We start from the raw sequence: 12,827 nt of genomic DNA, 5'->3' as shown, positions 1-12,827 counted from the left end.
CGGCGACCGATGGTGGGGTGGAGGGTCCAGGAGGCCGGAGCCAGTCAAGTGGAGGCAGTAGGTAGCAGTTTAGGGAGAGAGCAGGTTGGAGAGATAGGAGGGAAGGCCAAGGCGTGAAGGGAATAGTTGAGGCAGAAGGTGATGAAAGTGAGGAAAAGGGTTTTGGCAGGTTTTGGAGTGAAGCACAGATAGAGACGGGCAATGTGGCGGAGGAGGAGGAAAGTGGTCCTGGTTGGGGACTGGGTGTGGGTTAGAAAGGAAAGCTGGTGTTTGAACCCGACACCTAAGTTGCACACGGTTCGGTGAGTCTTAAGGAGGGATCGGGGAGGGTGAGGAGGCCTGAACCACAGGAGAGAAGTTATTGACAGGAGTCAAAGAGTATGGCTTCCATCTTCAGTCCTAAAATTAAGGGTCAGCCTTTTAGAACAGAGTTGAGGAAACATTTCTTCACTCAGAGGGTAGTGAATTTATGGGACTCACTACCCCAGAAAGCTATAGATATTCAGTCCTTGAACATTTTCAAGGCTGAGACTGATAGATTTTTAAAAAATAGAGGGATTAGGGGATATGGGGATAGGGCAGGTAATTAGAGTTAGGTCTGAAGATCAACCATGATCTTATCAAATGGAGGGGCACAGGCTCGAGGGGCCGAATGGCCTACTCCTGCTCCTAATTCTTATGTTCTTATCTTGTCACGTTCAGCTGCAGGTAGTTTGCACTCATCCAGGCCTTGATGTCTGTCAGACAAACTGATAGAACATCATTGGACTGGAAGTCGCGGGTGGAGGAAGAGAAGGAGATTTATGTGTCATCCACATACATGTGGAAGTTTACCCCATGTCTGCGGATAACAAGGCCAAAAGGGAGCATGTTTATAAGGAAAAGAAAAGGGCCAAGGATGGAGCCCTGGGCTACCCCACAGGTGACTAGGCGTGATCGAGAGGGGAAACCATTGGCCAATATGAAATGCTGTAGGTTAGTTAAGTAGGACTGGAACCATGTGAGTGCAGTCCCACTAAGGTGGATGAGGGTGGAGAGGCGGTGGAGGAGGATGGCGTGGTCGACTGTGTCGAACTTGGCGGAGAGGTCCAGGAGCACAAGGAAGCAGAGGGACCCCTGGTCACAGAGAGAGGGGGGGGATGCCATTTGTTACTTTAACGAGCGCTGTCTCCGTCAAACAATAAGTTCAGCAAAAACTAATGAAGGCTTGTTCCCTGGAGTGCAGAGTGACTAAACTTCAGCTGGGTGTCAGCCTGCAGTCCACAACAGATAGTATTGTATTGTACTTGTATATATAACAACAACTTGCACTTATATAGCGCCCTCCACAAGGGTAGTCTCAGAGCCCTTAACAGTGGCAGAGTCTGACAATGTCCTGCTTGCCCAGTCAGGGTGATCTTTGTGAAGTCTTTGCTCTCACAAAATATCACCTGAGCCGGCCCTTTGGCGAAATAGTTTCATGATCAGGACAACTAACTAATTATCACGTTAAGAAAAGTTGTAATTTGTGTTAAACCATCTCTAATGGAGAACATTTGGAAATAACCAGATGGGTACAAGTTTTTGCCCAAGAGATGGAGGAGGCTGATAAAAAGGTAGAGTCTGGTGTTAAGTAGCAACTAAGCTAAGCACTCAGAAAGGGGCGCAGTTAGAGAAATATTCTGTAAACATCACAAACGCGACTCTGCCATTTGAATTGTTCACACCTCGTATCAGACAGAAAAAGAACCTCGTATTAATTATTCTCAAATTCCAAAAGGTGCGCGAGAAAACATTCTGACTGTAATTGTGATAAAGAAATGAAGCTTTTATCCACAGGATTATGTTTGAAGCCAGAAAGGAAACCAAATCTCGTTTGTGTATTTGCGTTGGGGATCTCGAGGCACAGTACCCTGAGGATCAAGCTAGATTAGGAGCAGCTGAAATTCCACAGCTTTCCCAGGGAAGTCATTAGTTTTCATTTAGTGAGATGACAAATTGATCGAGCGTGATTCACACCTTAGCTCTGAATCTAAACTCAATCGACATGTCTGCCATATTGCCTGCCAAACCACAGGTCTAAAGACGTGTTTACTCTGTGGAAACACGATCTCTCCTTCTGTACCGCGGTGTGAAGCCGAACTGAAAAGAAAAAAGGCACAGCTCTTCATTCTGTTCATTATCGCCTTCCTAAAGCGTGAAGCAAGTGTGTGAAATGGGTCAGATACAAGAGTGTGTCTGCTTAGTGCCAAGCTGCACCTCATTAGAAATCGAATGAACGATATTGCAGAGCGAGCCAGACAATCTGACTGGCAGTTAGAGATCTGAAAGCCTACTGTAAAAGGGATTCTGAGCTGCATTGCAGTCTAAATACTGGAGCTGCTTCTGTCCTCTCAGAGCAAACCATAATGGGACCCATGGAACCCACTCTCACAACAGTTAAATAGCTGAGCCAATGACAGGCTCTCAAATTAAACTGAAGAGCAGTTCAAATAAATAAGCCCTATTTAACACGGAGCTCTGATGGCGAGGATTCTAAAGCAGCGTCTCTTGTTAGACAGCTGGTTCAGGGTCACGGTGGCGGGTGCAGATCCTGTGCTGTATTAGCTATTTGTGACCGAGTGATAAGTGCTATCCTGTTCTCCCAAGAGTACTCTCCTTCAAATGGATTTATGATTAAGCATTTTGACTACTCTCTCAGCGAGCAGCATAGCAGTGTGTGGGAAATTCTTCTCTTGGCTCTGGGACTCACCAAGCGACCTTCTAAGCTAAATATACCGATCACTCAGTGAGCCGCGCTTTGTGAACAGAGGCTTGTAACCATAAAGTACTGGCCAAGGAGCAAGATGAAAGAAAAACATTCAAATGCAGCCAATTACACACCATCAAATGCAACGATTATTATTATTATTGTTACACAACTGTACTTTGTGGGTAAGTGTGCTTTGAATAATGCACAACACATACTTAATGAACCACTCAGTAAAATCAAGGAGCTTGTCTTAAAATTATTTTTGTGGCACGGAAATTGATCTTCAATGTCCCTGTCACCTATGGCCACAATATTCTGGATTGCTCTCTTACTTTCTTATTCCTTCATACCCAACCTCCTCTCTTCTCTCCCCATTTCTTCTCCGGCACATATGCTGCCCACCCCCGCTCTACTTCTCTCACACAATCCTGTGGAGTCCTGTAGCTCAGTGGTTAGAGCGCTTGCCTCACCAGCAAGAGAGCTGGGTGTGATTCCCGGCAGGGGGCGAAACCTTGGGTAAGTTTCCTTACTCCAAACGTATGATGATAATTCCTCAAGAAAAAAACAATAACAATTTGATCACTTCAATCCACGGCTGCTTGTGGGACGCTGCTGTGCGCAATTGGCTACCGCGTTTCACCCACAAAAATACAGTAAATTCACTTTACTGTCTATTCTGTGAAGCGCTTTGAGACGTCTAGAAGATGTGAAAAGTGCTATATCAAATGCAAGGATTATTATTTTACTCCCACTCCCCACTCTCTCTCCCCTTACTCTCTAGTTTACCTCTCTCTCTCTCCTCACTCTCTAGTTTATCCCCCTCTCTCGTTCCTCCCTCACACTCTGTTTGTTCTCTCTATTGCTATGTTTTAGTCTCTATGGCCTGGCAGTGGGTGGTCGCTGCTCTAATGAATGGAGAACGTTGAGGTTGGAGGAAAGGCTAGCTAGCTTGTTTGACGTGGAAGCTTGAAGTGTGGGTATCAACAAAAGGCGAGTGTCAGCAAATGGCTAAATGGCTGTGTGAACCTTGGAATCTTTTTACAAACGCTGATTGTGAACAGGGAAACTTGGTGAACGTTTGCTATATTCCCTCCTCCCGGAGTAAATTAGATTGTTAACCTAAAGTTTCCCAAGTTTATCTCATGTGATTATTTCTAAGAAAAAGGACGGTTTATGAAGTTGAATTGTCATGTTTTATTAAGCAGAAGGTTTAATCTGTGTGAGGCGACTTACTTTGTGACTTACTTTGTAATGGTTTCCAGGGGCAATTAAAATTGCTGACTTTGCCACTCAAGTCTAAGCATGGGACTGAGCAGACGGCAAGCACCACATTGATTGATTGATTGATTGATTGATTGATTAATTGGATTTCCATCAGAATTTCCAGGTTTTTTTCTAATTGGTTTAAGTCCTTATAAATAGGCTACAGTTGCATAAATTATAAATTTTGACCCTATATGTATGAACCAACTTCAAAGCTGAAATCTAACCTGAAAATGTATTGAACTGGAAACTGCCCATTTGCAAAGTACATTCCATTCCTCAAACTATCATGTTCTAAAATTGCTGAGGACACAGATCTTATTCCATCCTTTAGATGAGACTTTAAACCGCGGTCCCTGTGCCTGCTCAACAACAAATTACATTTGTATAGCGCCTTTCACGCCGGGAGGACGTCCCAAAGTGCTGCCAGGGTGAAGGTTAAAGATCCCACAGCGCTGTTCACAGGATGTGGAACTTTTCCTGGTTTCCTGTCAATAATCCCCAGATAAAACCAGTCGGTCACTTCATTGCTTATTTGAAGGACTTTGTTGTGGGCCCATGACCTGCTGCATTCGCCTATAAATTGCTTTACAGTTTAAAAAAAACTTTTTGTATAAAATAATTTGGTTAACAAAATTAACATGGTTCTGTTAAACTACTATCAGCGGCAATTACTAACATCTGGGAGCCAATTAGCAATACTAACGTTGTGTGTAAATAGAGTGGCTGGCAGTTTTTCCACTAGACTGTTTCTTTATTAATCTTCCAGATGTTTCCATATCCAGTGGAATAGAAAGTAAAACCCATTGCAACAGCTTAAGTAGTCAGGCAGAACTCTGAACTCAGGTGTCAAACCAAACATGATAGCTTCCATTCTGAAATCTAAAAATACATAGAACTCATGGTCTTCCTTCAGTAATGAGGAACTTTGATAACAAGCAGTTGACAATGTATTTGATGGACTGCCCTTTACTACAGAGCTGTATAAATGCAATTGTTGTATCTAACGCAGCCCCTAGTGAGTGTGAGTGAGTGTGAGTGAGTGAGTGAGTGTGTGTGTGTCCCTGGCTATGTGGAATGCTCAGTCTGGTTTAGATACCCTTAAGCACGGTGATGAGTTTCTGTATGTGTCAGACACGCGGCTGACTAAAAAAATCTTGTGCGGAGATGCAAGATCCCCTCCACCCCACCCACAGGCAAAGATCAATGGAGAGGGAAGAAATTCACCGCTTTGGCACACTGGAATTGTACATTCAAACCCTTGCTTGTAGCTCATTAGGTTCTCTAACAGCCCGTGATTTACTACTAACTAAGGCCTCGGTCGCTGCCCGTTCTCATTACTGTTGCTGGGTTTGAAGCTGTTGTGGTTTCGATGCCGGTGGCATACACAGCAACACCCTTCAGCCCACCCACGGGCTGCAGCTTGGCTGAACACTGAGGAAGGCCCCTCACACTAAGATTGGAAATGTTGGTGTGGAGACAGAGAGCTGGGTTCTCCTGTGTCCCGCCTCACTCAAATTCAACAAAAATGATCACATTTTGTTATTGGTTTAATTGCTGTGTTTGAGACGTTGCCAGCAGAGATTAGCCTCAGTTTAGTACATAACAATATTCACTTCGTTTCTAATTAATCTCATCCTGTGAAGTGCTTAGAGATGTTTATTTAGGTGAAGCGCACTGTATCATGTAAATTAGTCTGAATTGCAGCATCAAGTAGGATTTAAGCCTTTTTGTAGTTCTACCTATGGACAAATGTAAGGCTGGCTTCTGCACAGTATTGTCTCAGATTTCTTTGTCACTTCATTAGATTGCACTCAAAACAATTCTGAGTTGGAGCACATGGTCTCCGTGTGAATAGACTGGGGTAAGGGGCAATCACACTGAGACCCGTCCGCTCAGTGACACACCCAGCACGCTCGACCAAATGCCACATGTATCAACTCGACTACACAAAAGCCTTAATCCAAGATGCTTTTTGTGTCCGTTGTACACACTAGGGACAAGTACAACCTAAATCCCAAATCCAAGCTTATCGGAATCTGGCCAGTCCCAGCTTAACCTGAACTTCCTGCATTCAGGCAGTTTTCTTTCTTCCAACCTTAACAGCAAACCAGAAAAATGGAACAGAGCCAAGATCCTACTTTTCTGGTTTAGCAAATGGTGATCCTGGCATTTGCTTAGTTACCAGGGATTCACCTAGTAGATATTTACAGCGTAAATAGGTGCAGGTTAATGGGAACCTTTGGTGGATAGGGTTGGGGCAGGGCTGGGGGCCAGGCTGTCGGCAGTTGATACACTGAAGAAACATTTGAAGACGAGAGCCACCGAAGCTGAGCGACCACCACAAACTCCTGTCACTTTCCATTGATTTGCTGCACACCATTCCCATCTCTTTACTGTGTACAACACAGGATGTCATACATTAGATAAACATAGAACTGCTAGCCTGCTGGAACATGTGCGATGGAGGCCAGAGCGGGTGGGGCGGGGGAGGGATGCTAGCTCCCACTGCAGCAAACTATCTCATCCCATTCCCCTGCTCTTCCCCTCGTCCCTCCTGTTCCTGAATTACACAGGAACGGAAACGCCATTCCACAAAGGCAGCTCAGGCTTCACACGGGCCACAATTTGCCCACACGGCCCCGGGTTAGTGTTTACATTGATCAGCAGCACAGATCACAGCAGCCACAGAGCGCTAACCCGTCACTGTCAGCACGTGGGCAGTGGCTACAGCACAGATTGCAGTCAGTCACTGGCAACGTAAAGCCTGGGAGCACCATCCACACCTGTCAGCAGCGGGCATTCAGTCTGTAGCTTAATAAACCCCAGCAGCCAACGGCTCCCTGCTTCCCCAAGCTGCCCCGCTACAGTCTCCTTCCACAGTAATAGTTCAACTGAAACACTGCTGGATTGTGAGCAGGGAACTGGAAAGGCAAGAAACCTGAGGATCTTCATACAGCAGCAGGGCACAGGGCACAGGGTAGGTGTCACATCCAGCAATGGCCGCCAGTGATGAAGGTTCTGCATGGAGGCTCCAACAGGAGGTGGTCTTCTTGTTACTGACAATCAAACTCTCACCTATTCCCTTCTACGTTCAGTTACATGTGGGCAGTGTAGGCACTGACAGAACATCAGCAAACAGCAGAGACAAGAGAGCACCTGGTAACCAACCAGCCATAACCCTGAGGGGGTCAACACAGGAACCTTCAAAAGCTGGCTTGATAAACAGCAACAACTCGGTGAGTTCAGTAGAATTGGACATACTTGCAAGAGAATTAATATGGAACAGATCCAAAATTGCAGAGTGAAATGAGTCTATGATGGCTGGTGATGTGTAAAGCAGAGCTTGTTCACTCCGCTAAATTAGTTGCACAATTAGATGTGACAAACAAGTCACTGAATTAAAAGTCCAATAGAACCGACAGCAATGCCTGCCTGTGCAAAAGCAACAACTGCACAGCAGCGCCCGTTCTCCACAGCTCTGCCTGCTGACAGTTACAGCAGCTCTTTATTGTGTAGCGAGGCTTCCCAACAGGAGTGTGAAACCTTATTTTTGCTCCAGAGCTCCGAGTACTCAATCTGGTCTCCAGGAGTGAAAAATACATTAATCTATCCAGCCCTGCGATGGCGGAACCATAAACCTCTGGATTAAGTGGAGCTCGGAGCAGACTATCAGCATTGACGGAGATAGCTCCACTGGGGAACCAGCACCAATATAGGCTTGATGGGCCTTCCTCTGGGATGTATTTCCTTTACAACAACAACTTGCATTTATATAGGACCCTTCACCCAGGATAGCGTCTGAGTGTTTAACAGCCTGACGCTGGGCCTGGGGGACGACTGATACAGCTGGAGATGCACAAGACAGGTGATAAGGACACATAGGAAAGTCAGGAGCCCTGGAGACTATATCGCCTTGTTCATTGGGGGCAGAGATTTGATAGCTAGTGGTTACTGATTTCCTTGTCTCAGCTTCGGGTCTTTTTATGATTTACACCTCATTGAGGGTTTGACATAACTTTGTCAGGTAAGCCACTTGTTTTCAATAGGAATTCACAGGTGATACCAGGTTAAACTGTTGGACGTGTAAAGTGGATCACTTATTGGAGGAGCTGAGAACGAGTCAATACAAGAGTCAAACTGAATTCCCTCCAGACACAGAGTTTAGAACCTGGACAAATACCAACACCATCAATAAATAACCTCTTTACATTAATTATAATGCACTGAATTAAAAATATCCCAGACTCACTGAGCAGTTTCAAAACCTTGTTAATGCACATTCTTATTATTGCTGAATTGGAGAATGCCGATCTTTCGACAGAAAATGCTCAGTCATTTACAACAGGAGCTCATTAACATACGTCAGGTAGTCAATTGCCAGGAATGGTTATGAGAGGCTGGGGTTTAAAGGCAGCCTCAAACACATTCAGAGAGAAAGTAAAACCACTGTGTCTGACTGGCTGCTGCTAAACGATTGAGCCTTTGGGAGGCAAAGGTTTTATTCCTTAAATGTTCCCCGTGAATGAGGATAAAGAGCTTTAAACACTGTGGAGCTCGCACCAATGTGAGACAGACAGCCCAGTGGAGAGACTGGGTGTGTAACCAGGGTGTGTCGAAGGCATGAGGCTGATGGAGTGAGGCATTAGCCAGACAGCAAGCTGACTGTGTGTGTGTGTGTGTCTCAGAGGGAGACAGACACCTGGCCCTCAGTCATCTCAGCCTGACATTTTAATAGCTCCTCATCACAAGGCGAGTGGCCATGTGTCATTTGAATGGCACACCTTGCTGTCAGCCTGGGAGGAATGTCCCACCCTGACAAGCTGAGCAATAATTTGAGCTTACTACCTCAGGCCTGAGGGGACATCAACACAGCCTTCATCTTCTTCATTAAAGCTCCTCAGAAAATCCATTTTCCTTTAAAGTCCGACCAACAGATGGAGTAGAATTAACTGTGCCATCAAGTCCCGCTGGACACCGCCAGAATGCCTTCCCTTTCAAGTGCTCCTGTGTGTTACAAAGTACTCTTCGTAAAAGCAATTACTGCAACATTCCCCTATAAAATAAAGCTGACTTTAATGGCCAATAAAAAACGGCTTCAATTTTTTACGAAATCGGTCTCACAAGAGCCTTGTTATTTGCAGTTCAAAGGCTCGGCTCACTTTGCAGTGTGTTCTGGGGTTACAGGCTTCTTACTAGGCCATTTCTTTCATTACCACATTCTTGATGAATGAAGAAGAAAACATCCTAGCATTTCTTTTAAAGGACGGCTCAGAGCAAAGGGATAACACACTGATCTTGGGGACGGGACAAAGTGATGAGATTAGAAAACAGTGAACGCAAACCCTCTGAACATCATTATTCTTGGTATCCACCCCTTGTACAATGTGGAGACGGATTCAACTGTAACATTTCTTAGCAATGAGACTAGGCTGTTGCTCAACCACAATAATGAACTGTGAAAAGCCACAGCATTAAGATTCTCACAGCGTCTGGGTGTCAGGGACCAGGGCTGTTGCCATACCCCTGGCTGGTATCGCTGTTGGTGTTTCCATCGCTGCTCAAGGTGATGGCTATAGAGCTTGGAGCTAACCAGAGTTTTCAGACTCTCCGGGAAGAGCTAATATTTCAGGCTAAAATCTTAGCCGATTTATATGATATAATAATAGATATTATCATCGATTGTTTGCGGTAATACTGATATTATTATAGATAACACAAAATAAATGTACAAAGAATATTTAAATAGGATTCACTGGCGTGAACATAGGAAACTGTTGTACCCCCCCCACCCCTCCACACACACACACTGATACAGAGACACACACACAGAGACAGAAACACACATAGAAACATACACACACTGACAAAGAGACACACACATAGACCAACAAGACAGACAGGTACACACCGACAGAGAACAAACACACACAAACATACACAGACACACGCATACACATACACATAGACAGACAAGACACAAACAGGCACACACTGACAAGAGAACACACACACACAAACATACACAGACACACGCATAGACACACACATAGACAGGCAAGACACAGACAGATACACACAGACAGAGGACACACACACACAAACGTACACAGACACACATATAGACAGAGAAGACAGACAAGCAGACACGGACAGAGAACACACACACAAATATACACACAGACACGGAGACACACACATAGACAGACAAGACACAGAGAGGCACACACGGACAGAGAACACACACACACACATGAATATACACGGACATACACACAGACACAGAGACACACACAGACAGGCATACACAGACAGAGAACAAATACACACAAACAGACGCACATACACACACAGACAGAGAAACAGACGGAGACACACGCAAATTCAAGCTGCCCTCTGACAGGGCTCTGAGGCACTCAGTGTCCCGCCATTAGCTCCAGGATGTCAATTTGGAAACATCAAACACTATCACTTGTTTAGCAGTTGTTAATCCCCACAGCAAAGGCGCTGAGAGCTTCCATCTCTGTAAGATTTCAGAGCTGAAAACAGTGACTCCCCAACTGCTGTGTGCTTGGCTTTAATGAGCCGCCCTGAAGCCAGCCTTAATCCCCGCCTCTGGCCACAGAGAGAGAAGCCATTAGTGATAAAATGAACAGAAAAGCATTTGCATCAAATCAGCTTTAAATCACTTTTTATGATAACGCAGCCAAGCAGCCTGTCACTGAAGGTGTCACTGCTCTCTCTCTCCTGACAACCTTTAACTGCACTTTATCACTATCTTTCTACCTCTCTCCTCATGAGCTGCTTCTCTCACAGCAATTAAAGTCACCATTAAAGCCACTGAAACCTTCCACCTTGTCCTCCAACGTCCTTTCCATCTGAGCACGGATCAGGAAGTGATGAGGTTTATCATTCCTTCGCTAATAGTTTTATTATTCTACCAATTATTATTGTTGTTAGTGTGTCCTTCCATCCTCTCAGGGGCCACCCTGGCCTCCGCCTGTCACACCCGCTTCCCGGACACTTTCGGGGAATAAAATCTCTGACAATTGGGATCAGTTTATATTCACCCCAAACCCTGTGTGTGTGTGAGAGAGTGAGTGTGAGTGAGTGTGAGAGTGTGAGAGATGTGCATGTGTGTGACAGAGAGGTGTATGTGTGAGAGTGTGAGGTGTGTGTGTGTGAAGTGTGTGTGAGAGAGAAGTATGTGTGAGAGGCGTGAGTGTGAGAGAGTATGAGGTGTGTGTGTGTGAGGTCAGAGTGTGAGAGATGTGTGTGTGTGTGAGAGAGGTGTGTGAGTGTGAGGTGTGTGTGTGAGAGAGTATGAGAGGTGTGTGTGTGTGAGAGAGAGAGATGTGTGCGTGTGTGTGTGTGAGATGTGTGCGTGTGAGTGTGTGTGTGAGTGTGTGTGAGTGTGTGTGTGTGTGTGTGAGTGTGTGTGTGTGTGTGTGAGTGTGTGAGTGTGTGTGTGAGTGTGTGTGAGTGTGTGTGTGTGTGTGTGAGTGTGTGAGTGTGTGTGTGAGTGTGTGTGAGTGTGTGAGTGTGTGTGTGAGTGTGTGTGAGTGTGTGTGTGTGTGAGTGTGTGTGAGTGTGTGAGTGTGTGAGTGTGTGAGTGTGTGTGTGAGTGTGTGTGTGAGTGTGTGTGTGAGTATGTGTGTGAGTGTGTGTGTGAGTGTGTGTGTGAGTGTGTGAGTATGTGTGTGAGTGTGTGTGTGAGTGTGTGTGAGTGTGTGTGAGGTGTGTGTGAGTGTGTGTGAGTGTGTGTGTGTGAGTGTGTGTGTGAGTGTGTGTGTGAGTGTGTGGGTGTGTGAGTGTGTGTGAGTGTGTGTGAGTGTGTGAGTGTGTGTGTGAGTGTGTGTGTGAGTGTGTGGGTGTGTGTGAGTGTGTGTGTGAGTGTGTGTGTGTGAGTGTGTGTGAGTGTGTGTGTGAGTGTGTGTGAGTGTGTGTGTGAGTGTGTGTGTGAGTGTGCCCCCCCAGCCCCTGGGCACTGACCCCCACAAAGCCGCCCTCACACCACAGACGAAGCCTCTCCAAAGGGAAACAGCTTCTGACCACATCTCTGTGACAATCACAGAAACCTTATAATAAACAAAATAGGTTTGAATTCTCTCTCCTCGTGGAGTCTCATCAGAGACAGAGACACACTCACACACACTCACACACTCACACACACACCAGCACTCACACACACACACTCACACACTCACACACACACCAGCACTCACACACACTCACACACTCACACACACACCAGCACTCACACACACACACACACTCTCACACACACACACACACTCACACACACACCAGCACTCACACACACTCACACACACTCACACACTCACACACACCAGCACTCACACTCACACACACTCACACACTCACACACACACCAGCACTCACACACTCACACACACTCTCACACACTCACACACACACCAGCACTCACACACTCACACACACTCTCACACACACACACACTCACACACACACCAGCACTCACACACTCACACACACACCAGCACTCACACACACACACACACTCTCACACACTCACACACACACCAGCACTCACACTCACACACACACTCACACACACACACACACACACCAGCACTCACACACTCACACACACTCTCACACACACACACACACTCACACACACACCAGCACTCACACACTCACACACACTCTCACACACACACACACACACACACACCAGCACTCACACACACACAGCACTCACACACTCACACACACTCTCACACACACACACACTCACACACACACCAGCACTCACACACACTCTCACTCACACACACTCACTCTCACA

General features: G+C 45.9%; 1 protein-coding gene across 1 annotated transcript in view; it reads right to left on the bottom strand.

Annotated features, from left to right (window-relative positions):
- auts2a (activator of transcription and developmental regulator AUTS2 a) overlaps positions 1–12,827 on the bottom strand; it is a 174,366-nt gene that overhangs the window by 5,713 nt on the left and 155,826 nt on the right. The gene's annotated exons all lie outside the window — the stretch shown is intronic.

This window comes from Callorhinchus milii, unplaced genomic scaffold, assembly GCF_018977255.1.
Source record: "Callorhinchus milii isolate IMCB2004 unplaced genomic scaffold, IMCB_Cmil_1.0 Scaffold10, whole genome shotgun sequence".
NCBI lineage: Eukaryota > Metazoa > Chordata > Chondrichthyes > Chimaeriformes > Callorhinchidae > Callorhinchus > Callorhinchus milii.
Note: the sequence above shows the minus strand (reverse complement) of the source record. Positions and strands in the feature narration are given on the sequence as shown.